The sequence below is a fragment of the Gossypium hirsutum genome, chromosome D02, assembly GCF_007990345.1.
Source record: "Gossypium hirsutum isolate 1008001.06 chromosome D02, Gossypium_hirsutum_v2.1, whole genome shotgun sequence".
Classification (NCBI taxonomy): domain Eukaryota; kingdom Viridiplantae; phylum Streptophyta; class Magnoliopsida; order Malvales; family Malvaceae; genus Gossypium; species Gossypium hirsutum.
The window spans coordinates 8,913,771-8,941,574 of NC_053438.1; the positions used below are offsets into that span (position 1 = coordinate 8,913,771).

The 27,804-nt window shown below is 32.7% G+C and overlaps 1 long non-coding RNA gene across 2 annotated transcripts; it reads left to right on the top strand.

Annotated features, from left to right (window-relative positions):
* The first annotated feature begins 1,038 nt into the window (after positions 1–1,038).
* Positions 1,039–3,709, top strand: LOC107910523 (uncharacterized). Of its 2 annotated transcripts, XR_005910115.1 has the most exons (4): positions 1,039–1,522; positions 2,701–2,833; positions 3,009–3,321; positions 3,438–3,709. It is a non-coding gene; the product is annotated as an uncharacterized lncRNA (long non-coding RNA). The 2 variants fall into 2 exon arrangements; XR_005910114.1 differs by lacking the exon at positions 3,009–3,321.
* The last annotated feature ends 24,095 nt before the right edge of the window (positions 3,710–27,804 follow it).

The window sequence follows — 27,804 nt, forward strand, 5'->3', positions numbered from 1 at the left end:
ACTGGATACTCTCTGATTCTTATTGGAACTTGATATTCGAGAATTCATTATTCTAATTATGCTTCTAGCTGAGTCTATTTCAGTTATACACTGAGTTCTCAACTCTTTTTTTTTACTGAATTTCAAGTAACTCATATTCTTGATAGGGTCAGCATAATGGAAGCTCGATCAATCTGTTTTATCTCCCTTTATTTATATTATTAGTAATTCAAGTATTCCTTAGTAAAATGACTTCTTATGACTGTTGAATGATCGGCTGGCTTGTATAATTTTTATAATTTTTCAAATGGTTTTCTTTTGTTTGTGTTTTATAAAAGTGGGTTTTTCTAGTAACGTCAACGTAACTCTTCGAACTTGGTCTTGATGCCTAGGCCGGGTTTGGGGTGTTACAGTAACTATACATATAAAAGAACATATTACTTATAAAATGCAACGTATCATGTATAAGATTCCAATATATAAATCATCAATAACAAATTAAATCATATTCCTTTTCGATTCAAAAGTACATAACCATTTCATATCACATAACAAATCTATACAAATTTATATTTAATTGTTCATTCCATGATATCCTCTTCAAATACATCCTTTTCATTCGTTATCCTTTTTGGATAACATTATTTTCAACCTTCTTATTTGATATCATTTTTGGATAGCATCCTTTTCAATCTTTTCATTCGATATCCTTTTTTATTAACATCCTTTTCAACCTTTTAATTGATTCAGAAATACCGAATGTAATGCCATAGTATATTTCGACCATGGTCTTTTCCTTTTCGAGTATAATACCACAATGGATTTCAATCACGATCCTTTCCTTTTGTCAAATCCAAACAATTTTAAACATCAATACATAGATACATATATAAAGTTATCAATTAATATTATAAAATTCAAATGTAATATTTTAAAATGAAATATGAACTTACCTCGACAAAAACGATTGTAAAAACGAAGTCGATGAGTACTCCAACACTTTAGCTTTTTCATGGTTTAAGTCTGATTGATTCATTTCTTACTCATGCAATGAACTCAAATTGGCCGAAAGCTTCTAACCTCGTCTAATGGTGTTTCAATTTTCGCATCACCAAAATGAAGACTCAAATTGGCCGAAAGCTTCTAACCTCGTCTAATGGTGTTTCGATTTTCCCATCACCAAAATGAAGAATATGATGATTTTAGTTAGTTTAATTTTATGTTTACTAACTAAGGGCCCGTTCTTTATCCCGTTTGAGAATCACTTTTTCACCCAAAAGTGCTTTTCTCTTAAAAGGAGCAAAGAACAGCCTCCTTTTTCTCTTAAAATTTCTCCATCAAAAAAGTGCTTCTCTCTAGATGGAGAAGCTAAAAATCTCACCATCTAAAACGCTGGAAGTGCTTTTGGCTAATAAAAGACCAAATTAACCTATTTCTCCCCCTTGAAAAAACGTTCTTTCCTCTGCTGTGAAAGCTCTATACCCATTTTTTTTCACATTTTCACTGTGAAAGCTCTTTTCTGTTCTTTGTTCCTCTTCCGCAGGTAAGTTTGTTTTCTTCTTCTTCTCTTTAATTATTAATTATGCTTTGTTTTTAGTTGCTTTTTAGTTCCTCTTCCGCAGGTAAGTAACTCTTCCAACAGAAAAAAAAGAGGGAAAATTCTGGCTTTTGTGCCTGTTTTGCTTTTACTGCTTTGTTCCTCTACTGCTGCTTTGCTCTGCCTCTTTTGCTTTACCGCTTTGTAATTATTCCAAACTATTTTAGTTGATAAAAATAGAAGAAATATAGACTAAATCAAAATTCGTATCCAAATTCCATATCGTTGGTGAATTTTCTGTATCTTTTGTATTTAAAAGTTTTGATGATGTTCTTTTTAATTGTTTCTAGGGTTTAGCTTTACGATAAGAAACATTACTAATTACTCGAATTCAAGCTCTCCAATCTATTGTTGATATTTCGATACTGAAAATTAATTATATAAAATGATCATAAAATCACATTCAACGGTTGGATTTTGCAATGAATCAGATTCGTATCCAAGCTAAAGGGGAAGGTTTGATTTGAAAATGCTGTGAAGTACTTTCAAATTGATAACCAGCAAGGCCTTTCTTCTTAGAAAAGTCAAATAGATTGAATGTGCAGATTCCAACTTTGCTCAGTTTATGTAATTGTTCTTAGATCTGTTTGATTATATTAAAGGCTGAAGTCCCTTTTCTTCTTTTAGTAAAATATGGAATTGGTTCTGCTTGTTGCATTCTTTGCATTCGAGAATCGAGAGAAAAATCAAGAAGAAGCAAAGAGTTTTATTTATTAATAATGATATTTAAGTAATGAAAACCTGATTGGTTCTTTCCATTTTTGGTGTTTTTACTTTGTGGTTTGGAAGTAGTTAGTAAGATGCTTTTGGAATTAATTCTTATCTAATATAACAATTGATTTGATCAACGTGATTGCTTGGATTTGAGAATAGATGAACTTGTTTAATGTTGGGAACTTAGTTGGAGAACTTGTGAATAGCTAAACATGGTATATTTCTTTGTTTTGGTAAAAGAATCTAATGCCAGTAAGTGCCCATTGGGGTATATTCCTGTTCCATTTTTTAACATAAGTTTTGGCTTTTCTCTGCTAAAGCTTGATTTATACTTAAAACATTTAATCAGGAGCCATTCTTCTCTCTGCGGCGCTTGGCTCACAGCCTTCTGTTTGTAAATTTGTTCCCAGGTAGAATATGATATTCTCAGATGCTAGCATTTGATGTTGGTGAATTATGTGACCTTTGGTGGAGAGTGTGAGGCTCTGCGCTGAGCAAATAGATGCAGGCAGTTGGCTTTTAGTAGTAATGAAGAACATACAGGTGTTTCCCTCTTTTAATAAGTAAATATATGTATATAATTGCTCTCTTTGGTGTCAGCTAAGTAGCCACTGTGTCAAGTTACAAGTGATCATTACTCCTAAGTTAACATATAAAAGAACTGTTCACTCCTAAGTTGCAACTGTTGTATTTTTTGGATTTTTTTTTTTACTTTTAGTAGGAAAAAAGTATGATTAATTCAGTTAAGTGGGACAAAGAGATTGGAAAGCATGGCTTGAACTTTGAAAGGTGATATCATGTGTAACTCAAACCATATTTATGTTTGAGTTCCTTGTTTTAGAAAATGGATATAGCTGCTGCTTGCTGTTGACGATTCTTAACCCAAAGTATTAATGCTTGCTCAGATTCTTAACCCAGTGTTTATTTCATGAAAGGCTCCATCTTAAAGTTGCTTCCTGTTTGACTAGCAATTTTCTAGTATTAATGCTAGTAGATTGGTCTTTGACTAGTAATTTTCTAGGACTATTCAGGTGATTGCTTCTTGACTCTTTGTACATTGTTCTATTTCATTTTCTTTGTCAATGAATTTGATTTTATCATTGGTTAATGTTTTTAGTAGCTTATGTTCTGTTTCTTTTTTGTCAAGGTTGTGGAAGGCTCTCCAGTTTTATGCAGGCTTCAGCATTTTCATGCTTTATGTGTATCAACTCCCTATAGAGTTCTCAAGTATGTTACAGTGGATAGCTGATTTTGTTGGTCTATTCAAAATATGTTCAACATCTGAGTGGACTGAAATTTGCTCTTCTGTTTCTCTTGTACTTTATGTACCAGTTTTATTACTATAGGTCTGATTCTGTTTAAAGATTTTAGCTGAACCTTTAAATGAAATGCAATACACGCTAAACTGTTCAATTGAAACTATGTTTGCTTTTATAATTCTAAGTATTTTGTTTTATATTCTCAAACATTTAATCTAAAGGGTGATGAAATAGTTAGTTCGATCCATTGTTAATTGAACTATAATTAACTAAACCGTTAGTTGAATTGAGCTTTTTTCTGTTAAAATAATTAACCGAATCGAACCAACTTCAATTAATTTTGTCGGCTTTCTATTGAATTGTTGTTTATATAACTTTTTTTTTCCTTTTGGTCCAAAGTTCATACCATTTTGAAACAATTATTGGCAAACATTACACTAAAATAGTAGTGTGCATTAAATCGGAACAAAAATATGACAAACAATGTGCATTGTCATATAGTAGAACAAAAACATTATAACATTACAATACAATGACAGTTGGAACGAAATTGATAGGTGTTTAATTAATTAAAAGTAAAAAATAATTTTTATAATAATACAATCGTGTCAATATCTAATTACAAATATTTAATTTTTATATTTAAATATTTAAATATAGTTTATATATTCTAATTAAATTTTATAAATAATTAATATTAATTACTTAGAAATATTTAAAATTAATATTATATATTAAAATATTAACAATAAGTTATAATAAGTTATTTTTTTATATTTTTGCTAAAATATCATAATACTAACTAATTTGAACATTATTTAAATACATATTTGTTACTTTATAATCTCATGTCTAAAATGGACATTTTATTCTTCAAAAGCACTTTTTGACAGCAATGCCAAACACTCAAATTTCTCAAAAGCACTTCTGAAAAGCACTTCTCAAAAGCACTTCTGAAAAGCACTTCTCAAAAGCAATGAAGAACTGGCCCTAAATTACCAATTTCACCTTTAAAAACCATCAAAATTACACTAAAATCTATCCATAAACATCCATTAACATAAGATATGGTATTATTATCATCTAAGTCCATTAGTTAAATATTTCATTGCCATTTGACCCCTTTAACAAATAGAATTCAAATTTTGCATATTTTACAATTTAGTCTATTTTACCTAATTAACTATTTAAACCTTAAAATTTCTTAACCAAATTTTAATATAACCTTAAGAAGTACTCATAAACATTAAATAAATATTTAAACGCTGACTCACTTGTTAGAATCGTGGTTTTAGAACCATTATTTCTAACACTACTAAAAATGGGTTGTTACAACTCTCCCCCCTAAAGGAATTTTCGTCCTTAAAAATCTTACCATAAAATAGGTTCGAGTATTGCACCTTCATAGCTTTTTTCTAGTTCTCAGGTAGCTTCCTCCACTCTGTTACGGTGCCAAAGAAATTTAACGAAAGCTATGTGTTTATTTCTTAATTATTTAACTTCTTCAACCAAGATTCTGATCAATTCCTCACTATATAATATATCAAGCTAAATTTCTACATCGACTGGCGAAATCACGTGTGAAGGGTCAGATCGATACTATCGCAACATCGATACATGAAATACATTGTGAATTTTCTCTAATTCAGATGATAAGGCTAAACGGTAAGCTACTAGTCCAATTCTCTTAATAATCTTCTACGGCCTGATGAGACGCAGACTAAACTTCCCTTTTTGACAAAAAAAGGAAAAATTTTCTCCAGGGCGATACTTTTAAAAACACTCTATCGCTAACCTGAAATTCAATGTCTTTCCTTTTTAAATCAGCATATGACTTTTGACGATTGGAAGCAGCTTTCAAACTGTCTCGTATCACCTTGACTTTTTTCTCACTTAATTCAGTCTAATACAAAGGTGTTTGACATTTTTAACCATACAGAGCTTTGTACAGCACCATTTTAATACTCAATTGGTAACTTTTATTATACGTAAATTCAACCGACGAAAGAAATTTTTCCCAATTACCTTCAAACTCCAAAATGCAACAGCGAAGCATATCTTCAAGTATCTGAATCACCCGTCAGACTGACCCTAGGTCTGTGAAGATATGACACTTTTCCCCATATAAATAATGTCACCAAATTTTTAAACCAAACACAATAGCTGCAAGCTCTAAATCATGAATCGGGCAGTTCCTCTCGTGCGATTTCAATTTACAAGAAGCATAAGCTACTACTTTGCCTTCCAGCATTAAAGCACAGCCCAAACCATTAAGTGAAATGTTGCTATAAATCACAAAATCTTTGCCAAACTCTGGTTGAATTAACATAGGGGCTTCGATTAACATCACTTTCAACGGATCAAAGCTTTTTTGACATTTATCAAACCAAAATTTTTTTATATATTTCTGGAGTAGCTCCATCAATGGTGAAGCAATCATCGAGAACCCTTTTGTAACACACATAACCTGTTTCCGATAGGGTTACGAAATATTACCTTACCGTACGAAACTTTTCAGAACAAATGGCTACCAACCATTCAATTATATTAACAAAATTTATAAATAATTCAAAATGGAATAATCATACATTTACAAATCTTAAATTAGGCCTTCGAGGTCTTGAAAATAGTTTAAAAACAACTAGGGACCAATTCGAGACAAAACAAAAAATTTGGGACAAAACTAAAAATTTTCAAAATAGGGGTTACACAGTCGTGTGTGTAGACCGTGTAACTCTATGATTTGGATCACACGATCATGTCGCAGGTTGTATGCTAGCCCGTGTACCATTCGAAGTATCCTCACACAGTTATTTCGCAGGCCATGTGTTAGCTCGTGTGCATCACACGGCCGTGTGACAAGCCGTATGTGCCCAAAAAAGACCTATGTCAAGCATATCTCTCAACCAATTTCACAAGTAATTGTACCATTTCTTAACATGCATAAACAAGCTTCCCAAAAATACCATAAGCACCCATTTTCATGCCATTTTATATTAGGTCATTTAAGCACCAACTTTGAATCAACCATACATACCACCTATAGTTGTTCAAACAAATTATATCAAAGCATAACACTTATACCCATTAATAAATTATGAACCTTTGCAAACATTGCCAAATTACCCTATTACATGCCATATAAGCCAAGTTAAATTCAAGGGTTACCAAAAGAATCCCCGGATAGTGTGATTTCTTCGTACTAATCCGATCTCCCGATCCACAAAATGTTATCTACAAGAAACACAACAAAATACAAGTAAGCTTTTATAAAGCTTAGTAAGTTCGTTGATTAAACGGTAAAGCTTGCTAAATTACTCATAATAATTCAATAAATAAAATATTTAAACAATGTTTCTGACAATAAAGTCCTAAGCAGAGTTCCTAGTGATAAGGTTCTTAATAGAGTTCCTATGAATGAGGTTATTATCAGAATTATTATCAATCACAACTCACAATAAGTGTGAAATTCTCAGTACAATACTACAAATTAGTTTCCACATTTCAATAACTTTTCAGAGATCAATAAAACATAATTTGATGAACAATAAGTGGATACAAGTACACAGTTAACCATCCAGCACACCAAATGCTTAAATAATAATTTCTGGAAAACATACATGTCCACAATGGAGTCAATTCAAGATATCGAGTACAAGTCATGCCATTCAAAGTCATTAAACAAGTTATTAATACAATAATTATGACCTGATGAATGACTTATAGATACGAGTACTCAAGTTGTCCAACCGAAATACGCCAAATGCTCATAAGAGCTAATCCAACCAATAACACACCAAACACTCATGAGCGCTAAACCAACTGATAACACGCCTTGGTACTAAGTGCCTAGCCCGTAGGCTATACATCCGCCCCCGTAACATGCCAGAATAGGATAGTATAACACGAGAGTTCGCAACAAATGTCAAACCTCAGTATACTCGGGAAAAATATATATATAAAGAACGCCACATCAATCTCCACTCCTACCCCGCATAACATGTAATACCCCCTACTCGTATTCGTCGCCGGAATAGGGTATGAAGCATTACCAAATTTTACCAAATTAATTTTCCATTATTATGAGTTAAACACTATTCATTTATTGAAACATGTCATGACGTCCCTTGGTTGGGCCTCCGAAGCCCAAAACATACATCGGGACAAAATCGAAACCATAAGAAATTTTTCGCAAAATCCTAAAGTTTTTTTTTTTTGGAACTCAATATAACCCCTTTATAAATTTCTAACATTCCCTGCAATTTTAAACTGAGACTAATCCAACACAACCAATCCATTTCAACATATTTTCAAAATAGATTTAACATATTCATAAGATAACCTCATCACATACCAAAACCAAAATTTGTTAGCCATACCAATGGCTAACCATACATTCATTTCACATTAACATTTACTTTACTAGCTTATACATGCCATTGATTTCCAAAATAAAGTTTATTTATATACCGAGGTCTTGAGGTTGATAGTGTGATGCGTCTCCGACCAAATCCGACCTCCGAGCCCTTAACACTACAAAACAGGGGAAAAGGAAACAGTGTAAGCACTTTGTGCTTAGTAAGCTCATGTAACAAGAATTATACTTACCTAATATTTTCAATACAATGCAATAAACATTCATACATCCATTCAATACATTATTCCCCTAACATGCACAAACTTAACATTTAAGTTAGTTCAATAATTCCATGTATCAATAATATATATCACGATTGATAAGCTCATCAATACCATGATTTTCATTCCCTTGTTATTTTTCCATATTTATCTCGTTGAACTTCTCAAAATTTCGATGAATTTTCAGGGATACACTTTAGTGTACAAATCCGAGTCCGTCAATTCATATTCATGTGCGCACATTTTCATTCCAAAGAGCACACTCCCGCGAACCTCATCCTTACAGCGGGATTACGTGCCCAGGCTAAATCCCTTGTAATATAAACTCATAGAGTATTGTCGGGATTACCAGTCTAGGCTAAATCCCCTGCAATGACAATTACTCTAATGAGCTTGGATCTGAATTATTAGTCCAGACTAAATTCAGACCCTAATTCGGATTAACCGTCTGGGCTAAATCCACTTTCCACATAATCTTCGAGAGGGCTATATCAGGATAGGATCACCCGTTCGGGCTAGATCCTTTCTACCGTTAATTCTTTTTCGAAGATCCAATAAATTTTCCTTCCATTCAACCAGGATTTCTTCCCCTTTTTATCAAATATATCAATGTTTCATCAATTTTCATACAATGAACATTCAAATCATATTCACATCAATAACAAACATTTCAAGCATTTAAGAATATAATTCAAGTTACACGAACTTACCTCGATACTTGTTCGTAATAAAAATCTACTAATCCCAAACTTTTTCTTTTCGTCGATCTAGCTTCGTATTTCAATTTTCTGGATCTAAGTAAATAAAGTTAATTCATTAATCTAATACATTTCATGTTCATATGTAACATTATCTATAGTTTCATTATTATTTATAGTGCATTCAAAGATGTCTCACTGAGTCATAGTCACTAAATTATTTATATCTTGAGCTACGGATCTCCAAATTAAGATCTGCTAATATTTCCCGAAACTAGACTCTCATATCTTCTTACCATAAAATTTTAAGAATTTTTGGTCTAGCTAATACGTAAATTTTATTCTTTAAAGTTCCCCTATTTCACTGTTTGACAGTTCCAACCCCTCTTCACTAAAAATTAATTATCTCATTGTAACGAATTTGGATGATGTTTCTGTTTATTTCTTTTGAAAATAGACTCATTAAGGATTCTAAGCATATAAATCATAACTCATAATCATTTTTTTTACAATTTTAAATGATTTTCAAAAGTCAGAACAGGGGAACCTGAATTCATTCTGACCTTGTCTCACAAAATCTAGTATATCTCATGTTTCACAATTTCATTGCTTACACAATTTCATTTATAAGAAACTAGGCTCAATAAGCTTTAATTTCATATTTTATTCATCCTCTAATTAAATTTCCACAATTGATGGTGATTTTTCAAAGTTAACCTACTGCTGCTGTCCAAAACTGTGTTAGTGCATGATGTTAATTACCATTTTTCCCCTAAGCTTTCAATAAATGATAATCTCATCCCTGCTCAATTAACCTCTCAATTAAGCTGATTTTTCTCAATTTACACTTTATTATATAACTTTAAACTATTTTATAACCTTTGGAAATCAGAATTTTAGCACTAGACTTTAATTCCAAACTTTTTCACAATTAAGTCCTACAAATTAATTTCTATTGAAATTACCTAATAAAATCATCTCATAAAAAATTAAAGCTTCAATTTCATGATATTTCATCATAAAATTCCAGCACATATTCATAGCAACTTTCAATTTCATTCATAAAATCAAAAACTAATGAATTTAGTAATAGGACCTAGTTGTAAAAGTCTTAGAAACACAAAAATTACAAGAAAAAGGCAAGGATTAACTCACTTGGTGCAAAAATTATGAAGTGCTTGCTTGAATAAATCCTTAGGACGTTTTTGGCTGATGATAATGAAGAAAATATGAAGAGAATTCTAGATATTCCAATTTCGTCCTATTTTTGTGTTAGTAAATTTGTTATTTTCCCATTTTACCCTTATTTCACTCATTCTCCTGATTTTTCTCAGCTTATGCCGCCCAAAATATCTCCTTTTGGGATTATTTGCAATTTATGTCCCTCCTCATTTAACAATTGAGCTATTTAATCCTTCTGTAACTTTTACACCTTTTTCAATTTAGTCCTTTTCACTTAATTGACTACCCAAACATTAAAATTTTCTAATGAAATTTTAATACCATATTACTAACATTTCATAAATATTTATAAAAATATTTTGACTCGGTTTTACAAGATCGAGGTCTCAATACCTTGTTTTTACCCAATTTCTTCAATAATTTCTTTTTCTAACTAACTATTAAATCGGTAAAATTTTTCTATCGATATTTTTATACGATTTTCCTATCATATCAATATTCATCCAAAAATATTAAAATAAACTTCTCTTTAAATCAGATTTATGGTTAAGAAACCACAGTTCTGATAACCTTGAATTTAGGCTATTACAACTCTCCCCCCCTTTAAGGATTTTCGTCCTCGAAAATTTTACCAGTAAAGAGGTTCGGGTATTGTTTCCTCATTGCCTCCTCCGGTTCCCATGTCGCTTCCTAAATCCCGTGTTTTTTCCATAATACTTTCACCAAATTTATCTTTTTATTTCTAAGCTCATTTATTTCCCATGCTAATATCTTGATCGTTTCTTCACTGTAAGTCATATCCGGCTAATTCTCCACTTCTGTCGGAGAAATAACATGTGAAGGATCTAATCGATACCGTCGTAGCATAGACACATGAAAAACATTATGAATTCTATCGAGTTCCGGTGGTAATGCCAATCGATAAGCGACCGGTCCAATTCCTTCTATGATTTCATATGGCTCGATAAATCTTGGACTCAATTTACCCTTTCGACCGAATCGAAGAACTTTCTTCCAAGGAGACACTTTTAAGAATACCTTATCACCCACCTAAAATTCAATCTCTTTTCGTTTAAGATCAGCATATGACTTCTGACGATCGGAAGCTGGTTTTAGACTATCTCGAATCACCTTGACTTTTTCTTCTGTTTCTCGGATCATATCAACCCCATGTATCTTCTTTTCTCTAAGCTCTGTCCAATATAATGGTGTTCTACATTTTCTACCATTCAAAGCTTCATACGGAGCCATTTTAATACTGGACTGATAACTGTTATTATAAGCAAATTCAATCAAAGGTAGATACTTCTCCCAATTACCTTCAAACTCTAATCTACAACATCGGAGCATATCTTCCAGTACCTGAATTACACGCTCAAATTGGCCATTTTTCTGAGGATGAAATGTAGTGCTGAAATACAACTAAGTACCCAAGGCTTCTTGCAATTTGTCCCAGAAACGAGATGTAAATCGAGGATCTCTATCTGATATAATGAAGATTGGCACTCCATGTAGCCTGACAATCTCAGATATATAAAGTTCAGCCAATTTATCTAGGGAATAATCCATACGTACTTGGATAAAATGTGTTGATTTTGTTAATCGATCAACGATCACCCAAATGGCATCTTTCTTCTTCAGAGACATTGGTAATCCCGACAAAAAATCCATAATAATTCTTTCCCACTTCCATTCCGGTATAGTGATTGGCTGAAGTAACCCCGAAGGTACTTGATGTTCTGCTTTGACCTGTTGACATATCAGACATCTTGATACAAACTCAGAAATATCATGTTTCATACCTGGCCACGTGTGCCTCATGTAAAATCTTCTGTACAAGCTCTGAATTCTTCGGTACACATACTCTGCCTCTGAATAATAAACAACCATCAGTCCCAATCTGAAATTCTAAATCATTACCTAACTCACATTGTACCCGTTTAGCCTGTAGCTTCTCATCATTTTTCTAAGTTTCATATATTTGTTGTAGAAATGTTGGTTTAACTCTCAACTCAACTACGAATGAACCATCATCAACCAAAGACAATCGGGCATTCATAGCTCGCAAAGCAAACAGAGATTTTCGACTTAAATCATCAACAACAACATTAGCCTTACCCAGATGGTAATCAATAATCAAATCATAGTCCTTTATCAATTCAAGCCACCTACGCTGTCTGAAATTCAAATCTTTCTGTGTCATCAGATATTTCAGACTTTTATGATCAGTATAAATATGACATTTCTCACCATACAAGTCATGTCGCTATATTTTTAATGCAAATACAATAGCAGCTAATTTAAGATCATGCACCGGGTAATTTCTTTCATGTGTCTTAAGTTGTCTCGAAGCATAGGCTATAACTTTACCTTTATGCATCAAGACACAACCTAAACCATTTAATGATGCATCACTATAAATAATAAATTCTTTACCCGGTTCAGGCTGTACCAACACAGGTGCTTTCATTAACAAATCTTTCAATCAGTTGAAACTCTACTGGCATTCATCAGTCCACTCGAATTTAACATCTTTCTGTAATAAACGGGTCATCGGAGAAGCTATCATAGAGAACCACTGTACAAATCTCCACTAATAACCAGCCAAAACCCAAGAAACTTCTAACTTCAGATACATTTTTCGATGGACTCCAATTAATAATAGCTGAGATTTTACTCTGATCTACCCTGATGCCTTCTGGAGATACAATATGTCAAAGACAACCCACTTCTCGAAGCCAAAATTCACATTTACTGAATTTAGCATATAGTTGCTTTTCTCGCAGAATTTGCAACACAATTCTCAAATGTTCTGCATGCTCATTTTCATCTCGGGAATAGACCAAAATATCATCAATAAAAACTACCACGAACCTGTCTAAGTACGGTCTGAATATCTGATTCATCAAGTCCGCAAATACTACAGGTGCATTAGTCAACCCAAACGGCATAACAAGAAACTCATAATGCCCATACCTGGTTCTGAAAGCTGTCTTTGGCACATTTGACTCTTCTACCCGTAACTGATAGTAGCCCGATCAGAGATCAATCTTTGAAAATACAGTGTCACCCTTCAACTGGTCAAATAGATCGTCAATCTGAGGCAATGGGTACTTATTCTTTATAGTAATTTTGTTGAGCTGTCGGTAATCAATACATAATCTTAAGGACCCGTCCTTTTTCACAAATAGAACCGAAGCACCCCAAGGTGAATGACTTGGTCAAACAAAGCCCCTGTCAACAAGTTCTTACAACTGTGTCTTTAACTCTTTTAATTCCGTAGGAGCCATACGATACGGAGCTATGGAGATTGTAGTAGTTTTTGAAATCAGATCTATAGAAAATTCCACTTCTCTTTCTGGTGGCAACCCCGGTAATTCCTTTGGAAACACATTAGAAAATTCACATAGAACTGGCACTGCTTGTATCTTTGGCTCAGATACCTTGGTGTCTAACACAATGCCAAATAGGCATTATACCCTTTTCAGACACACCTCTGAGCTGTCATAACTGAAATCACATTAGATAATTCCTCTGTTTGATCAGATTTAACCCGAAGTAATTCTCTATTCTGACACTTCAGCACAATATATTTCTATCTACAGTTTACTACTGCATCATGCTGAGTTAGCCAATCCATACCCAATATCACATCGAACTCATCAAAAGGCAATAACATCAAGTCAACTGGAAAACAAATACCTTTTACCATCAGTGGACAATATTTACAAACTTTATCCACAATCACAAACTGGCCCTAGGGGGTTCGAGACTTTAACCACAAATTCCGTAGGTTCAATAGATAAATTTTTAACAAATACTAATTTTGTGCATATGTATGAATGTGTAGAACTAGGATCAATCAATGCAGTAATATCAGTATCAAGTAAAGAAAATATACCAATAATAACATCGGGTGCTGAAGCATCTTCTCTAGTACGGATGGCATATGTCCTAGCAGGTGCTCGTGCCTCAGGCCTGCCTGCAGTATCTTTCGTAGCTCCTCGGCTACCACTGACATTACTAGATGGTCGAGGTGGTCTACCCCTCGAAACTAGATTACTTGGCTTCGATGTCTGTTCAGTTTCTTTTTCACCCCTTTCTAGACAATCTCTGAGGAAATGATCTAAAAAACCACGTCGATAACAAGCCCCGTTCTTTAATCGGCATTCACCAAAATGAGCTTTATTACAGTACTGACATCTCGGCTTAGGGGTACCAACACTGCCAACACTGGTCACTGATGGAGTGGAAGGTCTTGGATTAGTGCGTTGAAAACCTCGTTCTCTACCCGAATACCCAGTAGCTGAGGTAGAGCAATCCTGGAATTTCTTCAATTTCTTTGAGGCAGAAAACTAGAATTTTTCCATCGATCTTTTACTAAAAATTCGAGCTTCCCTCTCAGCCTGTTTCTTTTCTTTGCTCAATTCTTCTACTTTATAAGCTCTCTCTGCCAATGTAGCAAACTCTCGAATTTCAAGAATTCTGATCAATAGCTTAATTTCTTCATTCAACCCTTCTTCGAATCGTTTGCACATTTCGGCTTCTGATTGTATCCATTCCCGAGCATATTTACTCAATCAGAAAAATTCTCTTCCATACTCAGATACTGATTTGTTACCCTGTTTTAGCTCAAAAAATTCTTCTCTTCCGATCGAGGAACCTCTAACTGATATATTTCTTTCTGAACTCGGCTGAAAGAATTCCCATGTAATTTCTTCTTTCGGAACAACTGAAGCTTTAGTATTCAACCAATGGTAAGTTGTATCTTTTAGCAATGATACTGCACATTTCAAACACTCTTCTGGTGTGCAAGATAATTCCTCCAAAACACGAGTAGTATTTTCTAACCAAAACTCAGCCCATTCGGGATCATCATCAACTGCAGCTTTGAATTCTTCTGCCCCATATTTTCTTATTTTATCAACCGGAGCTTTCCCTTTTCTGATAGATTCAGCACCTGTAACCTGTGAAATCTCGAGAACCGGTGGAGGAGGAAGAGGAGGAGCTTGAGCTTGCTGCACTACAGGGTTAGTTCTTATATACTGAGTAAACCATTCATTCATTATTTGATAGAAGGCCATTATAGCCTCTTCACTTCAGTCCCTTGTCTTGGACCTTTTACTACTAGTAGCTTCAACTTCTCTTTGTTCTGAAGCCAGAGCATGACTCCCGACTTTCTCGAGTTAAGCTCGGTCGGCAGGCATTTACTATAAGAAAATCACATTTCAAATGATCAGGAGATATCACACTATCAATCATAATTTAAATGGCATGTATAGCTAATCCCGTATTTGCTACTTCAGTCTGAGAACCGGCTAAACCGTGGCTCTAATACTAACAAATGTAATACCCCTTACCCGTATTCGTCGCCAAAATAGGGTATGAGGTATTACCAGATTTTACCAAATTAACTTTCTATTATTACGAGTTAAATACTATTCATTTATCGAATCATGTCATGACGTCCCTTGGTTGGGCCTCCGAAGCCCAAAACATACATCGGGACCAAATCGGGATAAATCGAAACCATAAGAATTTTTTTTGCAAAATTCCAAAGTTTTTTTTTTTGGAACTCAATATAACCCCTTTATAAATTTCTAACCTTCCCTGCAATTTTAAACCGAGACTAATCAAACACAACCAATCCATTTCAACATATTTTCAAAATAAATTTAACATATTCATAAGATAACCTCATCACATACCAAAACCAAAATTTGTTAGCCATACCAATGGCTAACCATACATTCATTTCACATTAACATTTACTTTACTAGCTTATGCATGCCCTTGATTTCCAAAATAAAGTTTATTTATATACCGAGATCTTGAGGTTGATAGTGTGATGCGTTTCTGACCAAATTCGACCTCCGAGCTCTTAACACTACAAAACAGGGGAAAAGGAAACAGGGTAAGCACTTTGCGCTTAGTAAGCTCATGTAACAAGAATTATACTTACCTAATATTTTCAATACAATGCAATAAACATTCATACATCCATTCAATACATTATTCCCCTAACATGCACAAACTCAACATTTAAGTTAGTTCAATAATTCCATGTATCAATAATATATATATCACGATTGATGAGCTCATCAATACCATGATTTTCATTCCCTTGTTATTTTTCCATATTTCTCCCGTTGAACTTCTCGAAATTTTGATGGATTTTGAGGGGTACACTTTAGTGTACAAATCCAGGTCCGTCAATTCATATTCATGTGTGCATATTTCCATTTCAGAGAGCACACTCTCGCGAACCTCATCCTTATAGTGGGATTACCTGTCCAAGCTAAATCCCTTGTAATATAAACTCATAGAGTATTGTCGAGATTACCAGTCCAGGCTAAATTTAGACCCTAATTCGGATTACCCGTCCAGGCTAAAACCATTTTCCAGATATTCTTCGGGAGGGCTATATCAGAATAGGATCACCCGTCCAGGCTAGATCCTTTTTACCGTCAATTCTTTTTGAAAGATCCATCGAATTTTCCTTCCATTCAACCGGGATTTCTTCCCCTTTTTATCAAATATATCAATGTTTCATCAATTTTCATACAATGAACATTCAAATCATATTCACATCAATAACAAACATTTCAAGCATTTAAGAATATAATTCAAGTTACACGAACTTACCTCGATACTTGTTCGTAATAAAAAATCTACTAATCCCGAACTTTTTCTTTTCGTCGATCTAGCTTCGTATTTCAATTTTCTGGATCTAAATAAATAAAGTTAATTCATTAATCTAATACATTTCATGTTCATATGTAACATTATCTATAATTTCATTATTATTTATAGTGCATTCAAAGATGTCTCACTGAGTCATAGTCACTAAATTATTTATATCTTGAGCTACGGAACTCCAAATTAAGATCCGCTAATTTTTCCCAAAACTAGACTCACATATCTTCTTACCATAAAATTTTAATAACTTTTGGTTTAGCAAAAAAGTACATTTTATTCTTTAAAGTTCCCCTATTTCACTATTTGATAGTTCCAACCCCTCTTCACTAAAAATTAATTATCTCATTGTAAAGAATTTGGATGATGTTTCCGTTTATTTCTTCTGAAAATAGACTCATTAAGGATTCTAAGCATATAAATTATAACTCATAATCATTTTTTTAAAATTTTTAATAATTTTCCAAAGTCAGAATAGGGGAACCCAAATTCATTCTGACCTTGTCCCACAAAATCTAGTATATCTCATGTTTTACAATTCCATTGCTTACACCGTTTCTTTTATAAGAAACTAGACTCAATAAGCTTTAATTTCATATTTTATTCATCCTCTACTTCAATTTCCACATTCGATGGTGATTTTTCAAAGTTAACCTACTGCTGTTGTCCAAAACTATGTTAGTGCATAATGTTAATTACCATTTTTCCCCTAAGCTTTCAATAAATGATAATTTCATCCCTGCTCAATTAACCTCTCAATTGAGCTGATTTTTCTCAATTAACACTTTATTATATAACTTTAAACTATTTTATAACCTTTGGAAATCAGAATTTTAGCACTAGACTTGAATTCCAAACTTTTTCACAATTAAGTCCTACAAATTAATTTCTATTGAAATTACCTAATAAAATCATCTCATAAAAAAATTAAAGCTTCAATTTCATGATATTTCATCATAAAATTCCAGCACATATTCATAGCAACTTTCAATTTCATTCATAAAATCAAAAACTAATGAATTTAGTAATAGGACCTAGTTGTAAAAGTCTTAGAAACACAAAAAGTACAAGAAAAAGGCAAGGATTAACTCACTTGGTGCAAAAATTATGAAGTACCTGCTTGAATAAACCCTTAGGATGTTTTTGGCTGATGATAATGAAGAAAATATGAAGAGAATTCTAGATATTCCAATTTGGTTCTATTTTTATGTTAGTAAAATTTGTTATTTTCCCATTTTACCCTTATTTCACTAATTCTCCTGATTTTTCTTAGCTTATGCCGCCCAAAATATCTCCTTTTGGGCTTATTTGCAATTTATGTCCTTCTTCATTTAACAATTAAGCTATTTAATCCTTTTGTCACTTTTACACCTTTTTCAACTTAGTTTTTTTCACTTAATTGACTAACCAAACATTAAAATTTTCTAACGAAATTTTAATACCATATTACTAACATTTTATAAATATTTATAAAAATATTTTTTACTTGGTTGTACGAGATTGAGGTCTCGATACCTTGTTTTTACCCAACTTTTTCAATAATTTATTTTTCTAACTAACCATTAAATCGGTAAAATTTTTCTATCGATATTTTCATACGATTTCCGTATCATATCAATATTCATGCAAAAATATTAAAATAAATTTCTCTTTAAAATCATATTTTTGGTTACGAAACCACAGTTCCGAAGACCTTGAATTTAGGCTATTACATAACACGCCATCATTCAGTTGTACTCTATCTCGCGTTCAACCAGCTCAAACATAGTAATTCAATAGACATTTTCCGAGTAATTTCATATCATTATTATAACAATTAAATCATTTATTTTATAGCATATCATTATACAATTCATATAGATATTAAAATACAAGCCGAACGAACTTACAGGTCTGATTTGTAGTAACGGTCCACAATAGCTCAATCAATAATCGACGTTGTGTCCATTCATTATTTTCAGTTTCCAATTACACACATCAATATAATTCAAAAATTATACAATTAAGGGGTATAATACATTTATAAATGTACTAAATTTAAACCGTATGAACTTACCAAGCTAAATTGCAACAACGGCAAAGTATAGGAGCTATTTGATAATTTTCTCATTCCCTCAGTTTTCCACTCGTTTAGGATCTAAAATAATAATTTCATTCAATTCACTAATTTTAACAGAAATATTAATTCATTTTATGCAATTAAGTCTTTTTTGAATTTTTTACAAAATTGCACTTAGCATTTTACTTTTATACAATTTAGTCCCTAAGCCCAACACATGTAATTTAACCATTTTTATTCAAATCTCATTTCTGCCTAATTATTCACTATTTCTCTACAGCCCATACATGATGTTATTTCACATCAACTCCTTGTACTTTTATCACTTCCACATTTTAGTCCTTAAACATTAAAATTAACAAAAACTACTTTCTAAAGTAGTCCTATTTAACAACCGAGCTAAATAATCCATCATAAAACTTCAAGAATAACTCAAATTCATCATTGGTATAATCCAAAACATTTGAAATTTTTACAAATTAGTCCCTAGGTTAACTAGATTAAGGTAATACGAGCCCAAAAACATAAAAATTACTAAAATTGAGTGAAATTTCACTTACCTATCATGCAATCAAAGCTTGGTTGAAGCTTCCCATGCCCTAGCCATGGTGTTTCGGCTTTCTACACAGCAAGAAGAAAGTTAAATGAAATAATTTCTTTTAATTTCTTTAATTTAACTTTAATTTTAACTTTTACTAAATTACCCTATTAATATAACCTGTAAAAATATTAAATCATGCTCATAGATGTCCATAATATAAGTATATGGTATAATTACCAACCAAGGAAGGTTTAATTGCACAATTGGCCTTTCAATTATTTTAAATTTTAACTAAACAAGCTTAACTTTCAATTTAATCCTAAACTAATTAAGACTAAATGAGAAATTAGCCCAAAAGTTAGTGGATTATAATCATATCACCACCGCTTGGACTTTTTGACCATGGTTTAATTACCATTTTGGTCCCTTTACTATTTTAAATCTATAGCGATTAACTTTTACCTCTTTTACAATTTAATCATTTTACCTAAATTAAGCAATCAATCGTCAAAATTACCGAGCCAAACTTCAATTCACCTATAATATGACTCTGTAAATATTTAATAAATATATTTACGGCTTTAAAATACAGAAATGGGGTCCTAATACCTCATTTTCAATAATCACTTGACTTTTGAACTGAACCACTTATACTAACTTTTAATTCAATTAATTAAATCCATCAAATCAAAATTCAATATAAAAAATTTATTATTGAATCGTATAATTTAAATACTAATTATACTAAGTACAGCCAAAATATTCTGTTCATCAAATCCATAAACACTGCAGGTGCATTTGTTAAACCAAATGGCATAACTAAGAATTCATAATGTCCATACCTAGTCTTGAAAGTTTTTTTCGACACATCTGAATCTTTAACCCAAAGCTAATAATATCCAAAACGGAGATCAATCTTTGAAAATATTGTCACATCTTTTAGTTGATCACACAAATCATCAAAATGTGGCAACAGATATTTGTTTTTGATTGTAAGTTTATTAAGTTGTCGATAATCAATACACAACCGCATCGACCCGTCTTTTTTCTTCACAAATAATACAAGTGTACCCCAGGGAGAAAAACTAGGTCAAACGAATCATTTATGTGCCAACTCCTGTAACTTTGCTTTCAACTCTTTTAACTCAGACGGTGCCATTCTATACGAGATGAAATTCCCAGTACTAACTCAATAGAAAATCCAACCTCTCTGATTGGCGGTAATCCTGGCAACTCTTCTGGAAACACGTCCACGAAATCACAAACAATCAAAACTTATTCCAGCTTCGATTCTAAAACTCTAGTATCGAATATATAAGATAAATACGCCTAGCAAAATTTTTGGACACATTTTCGAGCTGACAAAGTGGAAATAATATTGGTGGTACTATCACATTTGTCTGATTCAACCCTGACTATTTCACCATTCTGACATTTCAAAATAATTTATTTTCGTCTACAGTTCACAACAACATCTTGTAGAGTCAACCAATCCATAACAAGAATCACATCAAATTCATCGAATGGTAATAACATCAAATTAGCCAAAAAGTTGCAATCTTGAATTTTTAGAGGACAGTTTCTACAAATTTTATCCACTAACACATACGGCCCTAACAGGTTAGTTACTTTGATCACAAATTCAGTTGCCTCAACACGTATTTTCTTATCTGACACTAATGTCATGCATATATATCAATGTGTTGACCTCAAGTCAATCAAAGCATAAACATTAACATCAAAGACAGGAAATGTATCGACAATCACATCAAGTGCAGAAGCATCTTCTTCAGCTCGAATTGCATAAGCCCTAGTCGGTGCTCATGCCTCAAATCAAACTATAGTGTCTTTAATGCCACTACGACAAACTCTAGCATTTCCACTACTCTTCGATGGCTTACCTTTAAAAGGTGTATTCCCCGAACAGGCATTTTGAGCTTTATCTCTGTTAGACAACTCTGGGCAATTACAGAGGAAGTGATCGAACGAGCCACATTTAAAACATGACCCTTCTTTTGCCCGGTATTCCCCATAATGTTTCCTGCCACAATGTTGACAATCTGGTTTGTTAACATTTCAAACATTGCCAACACTAGTTGTTCGGGTAGCCTAAGATCTCGAGCTAGTCTGCCTCTCTCGCTCTCTTCTAGGAAATTCAGATGAAGCTGATGTACGGCTACGAAATCCTTTTATTTTCTTTGAAAGAGAAGAAAAAGATGTTCCCACTAGTCATTTACTCGTGTCTTAGACTTCAGTATCTGCCTTTCTTTTTCCTTTGCTAAATTCTTCCACTTTATGTGCTTGATCCACCAACGCAACAAATTCTTTCAACTTAAGTATCCAGACAAGCAATCGGATATCTTCATTCAATCCATCTTCAAACTGGGTACACCTAACAGCCTCTGATGGAATACATTCCCGAGCATATTTGCTAATCCACACAAATTCTCTTTCATATTCAGCTACGGTTCTACAACCTTACTTCAGTTCTAGAAACTCTTTCCTCTTCTTAGCAAGATACCACTAACTGACATATTTCTTTTTGAATTCAATTTGGAAAAAGTCTCAATTTACTCGTTCCTTCGATACCACAGCTATCAAAGTGTTCCACCACTAATATGTTGAGTTTTTTAACAAAGATATCACACATTTTAAACTGTCATTGGGAGAACAAGTCAGTTCGTCAAAAACTCTAATAGTATTCTCTAACCAGAATTTAGCTTTTTACGGGTCATCTTTTTTTGTACCATAAAATTCATCTACCCTGTATTTACGAATTTTCTCAACCGGAGGCCTATTTCCACGTACCTATTCCAAACCTTGAGGAATAGGAGGAACTGGTTGGGGTATAGGAGGGGGTGGAGGTCATTAAGCCATCGGATTTGTTCGAATAAAATCGAAGAACCATTCAAACATCATATGGAAAAAAGCTTCTCATGCCTCAATTTCTCATCCTTCAGAAATGGGCCCACTACTAGCAGCCCCTTGAATGGAGGCTCAAGCATTACTCTCAACTTCATCGGAATCAGCTTAGTTGGACAACATCTTTTATCTATATGAAAAACATAATCAATTTAAGTCGAGAGTTATCCACAATTACGGGTTATAAAATGGCATGTATTCTATACTCAATACATGCTAGGTTTAGCCCGAGAACTAACTAAATCGTAGCTCTAATACCACTAAATATAACACCCCTAACACATCTCCATCACTAGATTAGGGTTACGAAGCCTTACCATACAAATTAGAACGTTTAACTTTAAAAAAAATAATTATGCAATTTAATATCAACATCCAACAACTTAATATAACCATAGTAAAAATACATTATTGGGCCTTAAACCAAGCCTTCAGGCCCTAAAAACAACTTGGAAACAATCAAGGATCAATTTGAAACAAAATTGAAAATTTTGGGAAAACATGAAAATTTGGGAAAACAGGGGTTACACGGTCGTGTGGCCAGGCTGTGTGACATAACTCAAACTTTGAGAAGATTTGAAGTTTGGATACACAGTTGTGTCACAGCCCATGTGGGTACTCGAAATAGGGCTACATGATCATGTCGCAAGCGATGTGCCAAACAGTGTGTGCATTCGATGTTAGGTCACACAGCCGTGTCATACGACATGTGCCAGACCGTGTTACACACTGACTTGAGACACACGGTTGTGTCTCTGACCATGTGAAACCTGCACCTAAAAACACTAGTGACACACAAACACATGGCCGTGTGATAGCCTGTGTCCCAAGTTGTGCGCACCATAAGTTGCCCTTAAAACAACCATTTCAAATCCTATTCTTGCACACCAAGATACACCATTTCCACAAACATTCATATGATCAAAACACACTCCAAACACTCTCAAAACATAACAAATAAATCATCCTTTAAGTTCTAACCAATATGCCATTCAAAGGCACCCCAATTCATACATCAAAATCATTCAATAACAAAATTATAATGCCAAACTACAATCACATAACATGGATACTAAAAGACCATTTCACTTCAATCTATCCCATTATAACTTAACACATTAAATACGCATAATCAAAATGACCATATCCAAAAGTTATAACATATACAAGCCAAACCAAAACTATATATACAACTAAGTGCAAATAAAGCCAAAACGCGCTATATGCTTAAATTAATCTCAAGTACCTAATACATCAAAGTCCTATACATGCAATTTATAATCGTTTGTCTAAATAACCAAAAACTACCAAAGTGGTCGACAAATAGTGTGATAGAGCTTCGACAAGATTCCAACCAATCAAGCTTTTCGAAGATCTACAAGATAGAGAAAAACAATTACGTAAGCAATACGGTGCTTACTAAACTCGTATAAGAGAAACTCAAACTTACCAAATAAATAATTTCATGATTAAACCATTCAAGCATTTTTTATTCCCTATATGCACATTTCTTCCTAATCACACCACTTCCCAAGTTAGTAACTATACATATAAAAGAACATATTACTCATAACATGTAACATATCATGCATAAGATTTCAATATATAAATCATCAATCACACACAAAATCATCTTCCTTTTCAATTCAAAAGTACATAACATTTCATATCACATAACAAATCTATACTTAATAGTTCATTCCATAATATCTTTTTCAGATACATCATTTTCATTTGTTATCCTTTTCGGGTAACATCTTTTTCAACCTTTTCATTTGATATCATTTTTGGATAACATCTTTTTCAATATTTTCATTTGAGATCCTTTTCAAATAACATCCTTTTCAACCTTTTCATTGATTCAAAAATACCAAATGTAATACCATAGTATCTTTCGACCATGGTCTTTTCCTTTTAGAGTATAATACCATGATGTATTTCAATCACGGTCATTTTCTTTTCTCAAATCCAAAAAATTTTAAACATCAATGCATAGATACATATATAAAGATATCAATTAATCTTATAAATTCAAATGTAATATTTTAAAATGAAATACAAACTTACCTCAACAAAAATGATTGTAAAAATGAAATTGATGACTACTCCAACATTTTAGCTTTTCCTCGATTTAAGTCCGATTGATTCATTTCTTGATCATGCAATGAACTCAAATTTCCCAAAAGCTTCTAACTTCCTCTAATAGTGTTTCAATTTTTCCATTACCAAAATGAAGAAGATGATGATTTTAGTTAGTTTAATTTTATGTTTATTTACTAAATTACCAATTTAACCTTTAAAAACCATCAAAATTACACTAAAACCTATCCACAAACATCCACTGACTTAAGATATGGTATTATTACCATCTAATTCCATTAGTTAAATTTTTCATAGCCATTTGACCCCTTTAACAAATAGAATTCAACTTTTTCATATTTTACAATTTAGTCCATTTTACCTAATTAACTATTTAAACCTTAAAATTTCTTAACCAAATTTTAATATAACCTTAATAAATGCTCATAAAAATTAAATAAATATTTAAATGATTACAAACTTTTTGGAATCGTGATCTCAAAACCATAGTTTTTGACACCTCTGAAAACGGGCTGTTACATGGATAAATCACGATGTACTCGGCAAACTTATCTCCCGGCCTCGTTTCACCTAAATTACCTCCCAAGGTTATCAATTCTAGGTTTAAGAATACATTATTTAAAATTAGTCAACCCCCTTAGGAAACCCACATTCTTCTGTTAACTACTCCTACATTCATTCATTAATTTCCTAGCCTCTCATGGATCTAGATGTCATAACTCTTAAATTTAATTTAAACATGTAAAAGAGCATGAATAAATTAAATAAGAGAAAGGTAAGTAATTGCTCAATCTATTGAATCAGATGTGATCGGAGTGGCATAATCTCATAATCGTTGATAGACCTTGATGTTTGCGAATGAACAATAAAAGAAAATATTGAATACTTTAATTGAAAAGACTTAGGTTCAACCAGAACCTAGTCAAAAAGAACATGAGTATTTCAAAATGGAGAGAATAAACTGAAAACCTAAATCTACTAACTACGGCTCCTAAAAACTTCCGGCATATGTTGAGAATAGCCTTACTATTTATGCTAATGTTTAAAACCCCTCACTAGGTCAATTGGAAGCCCTAATCCTGAAATAATTGATTGCACAGACAATTTTAGCCTTTACTGTAACACCCCTTACCTGAGACCATTGCCGGAGTCGAGCACGAGGCGTTACCTGACTTAACTTACTAGATCGGAGCATAAAAATTTACTTTTAAAAAAATTAATTCGCTTACGTTCGATTAATATGTCCCTAAAAAGAGCTCTCGAGACCCTAAAACATGCAATGGAAATGGTTCAGGTCCAAACCCGGAACATTAAAAAATTTTCAAATACTTAAACAAATCAAAATAATTTATTTCACTATTCACAATAAAATTGTCCACTCGCATAATAGTCACTAATTTAATTATAAATCGAGTTACAAAACTTGAAATTTAGATCCGTAAATTTTACATAAAACTATACTCATATATCTTCTTATCATAGAATTTTCAGAATTTTTGGATTATCCAAATAGTACATTTTATTCAGTAAAGTCTCCCCTATTTCACTGTCTAATGGTTCTGACCTCTATTCACTAAAAATCAATTATCTAATTGTACGGGCTTCATATAGTGCTTCTGCTTGTTTCTATTGAAAATAGACTCACTAAGGAATCTAGACATATAAATTATAACTGATAATTCTTTTTGTACAATTTTTAATGATTTTCTAAATCATAATAGGGGACTTCAAAAACCATTCTGACCTTGTCGCACTAAAATTCAAATATCTCATAATATATAATTCGTTTGCCTACACCGTTTCATTCATGTGAAAATAGACTCAATAAGATTTAACTCTATATCTCATTCATTCTTTAATTCCATTTCTATTATCCTTGGTGATTTTTCAAAATCACATCAATGTTGCTGTCCAAACACTGTTCCATTGCAAATTTTTACTTTTTTATAATTTCTTTGTATTAACTATCATTTAGGCATACATAACATCAAAACATGTTCTTAAATAGACATTTCAATAGCTAATCATTAGACATATCATAAGGACACACACAAAATGACTAAGTCCCTATACATGCCATAACTTAAAACGTTTCGATCACAAAATACCGAGATGGTCTGTTGATAGTGTGAAATGATCTCCGACATCTTTACAGTCCCCGAATTGGCTTGGCAAGAAGGAAAATAAAGGGGGTAAGCATTAAAGCTTAGTAAGTTTACAAGCAAATAAATAACAACATATATCATAAATAATTATACTCATAAATTATCATCAAGTATCATGATCTTTACTTTCTTCTTTACTTACTCTCTTACTTGTTCACTTACTTGCTTACCTAAATAACTCATGATTATAACTTACTCCTCCCTTACTGAAATTTCTTTCTCAACTGATAACTGAGATATTCTTAACCCTTATAACTCACCTGAATCTGTTTATTATGCTTTTACCTGAACTTTCATGTAACATAGTTTATTTACTAGCCCGTTGAACTACTTGAAATACTAAGGATACTCGGGTCTCCTGTCTGATAATAACATGCCAAAGCCATGTCCCAGACATGGTCTTACATGGGATGTTTCCTGTACTGCAAACGTCATATCCCAGATATGATCTTACATGGGAGTTCTCATATCGGTGCTCATGCCATGTCCCAAACATTGTCTTACGTGGGACCTCTCATAATCTTAATAATGTCAATGTCATGTCCCAGACATGGTCTTACATGGGATCTCATTCCCTTAATGTCATGACATTTGTATTCGATACATTATTAATGTTTCAACGGGACTTTTTAACACTAATTCTCTATCATCTCATACTTGAGTCAACATTAAATAATTTCATGAAATAAGTACATAATTTCTGGAAAATAACAACATTAATAATAATAATTGAAATATTGCATTTATTTACCGTAAACTTACCTCGGTACAAAGTACGATCAAATATAGCAACTTAGTCCTCAACCTTTTTCTTTTCCCGGTCTAACTCCGAATTTCGTTCTTCTTTATCTATAATAGAAAATTTAGCTTATTTAATGCTCACATTCATTAAAACAGTCCTTGACTCGAACTTTGGAAAAATTATGATTTTGCCCCTAAACTTTTGCATATTTACACTTTTGCCCCAAAGCTGACAATTAAACTTCATCCCTTATTCTTATGTTTTATGACATACTAAACATCTTTCCCTTCTATGGCAACATCAAATTCCCACTCTAACATTTACTTATGAATATTAGGTATTTTTACCGATTATGTCGTTTTACTCGTTTTCACTTAAAATCGCCTAACAAAAGTTGTTTAACATAATTTTAAGCTTTATATTCTACCATAAAACATAAAAATAAACACATTTTACCTATGTGTATTTTTCCAAGTATGAAACCTAACATGAATTAATGGTAGAATAAGCTA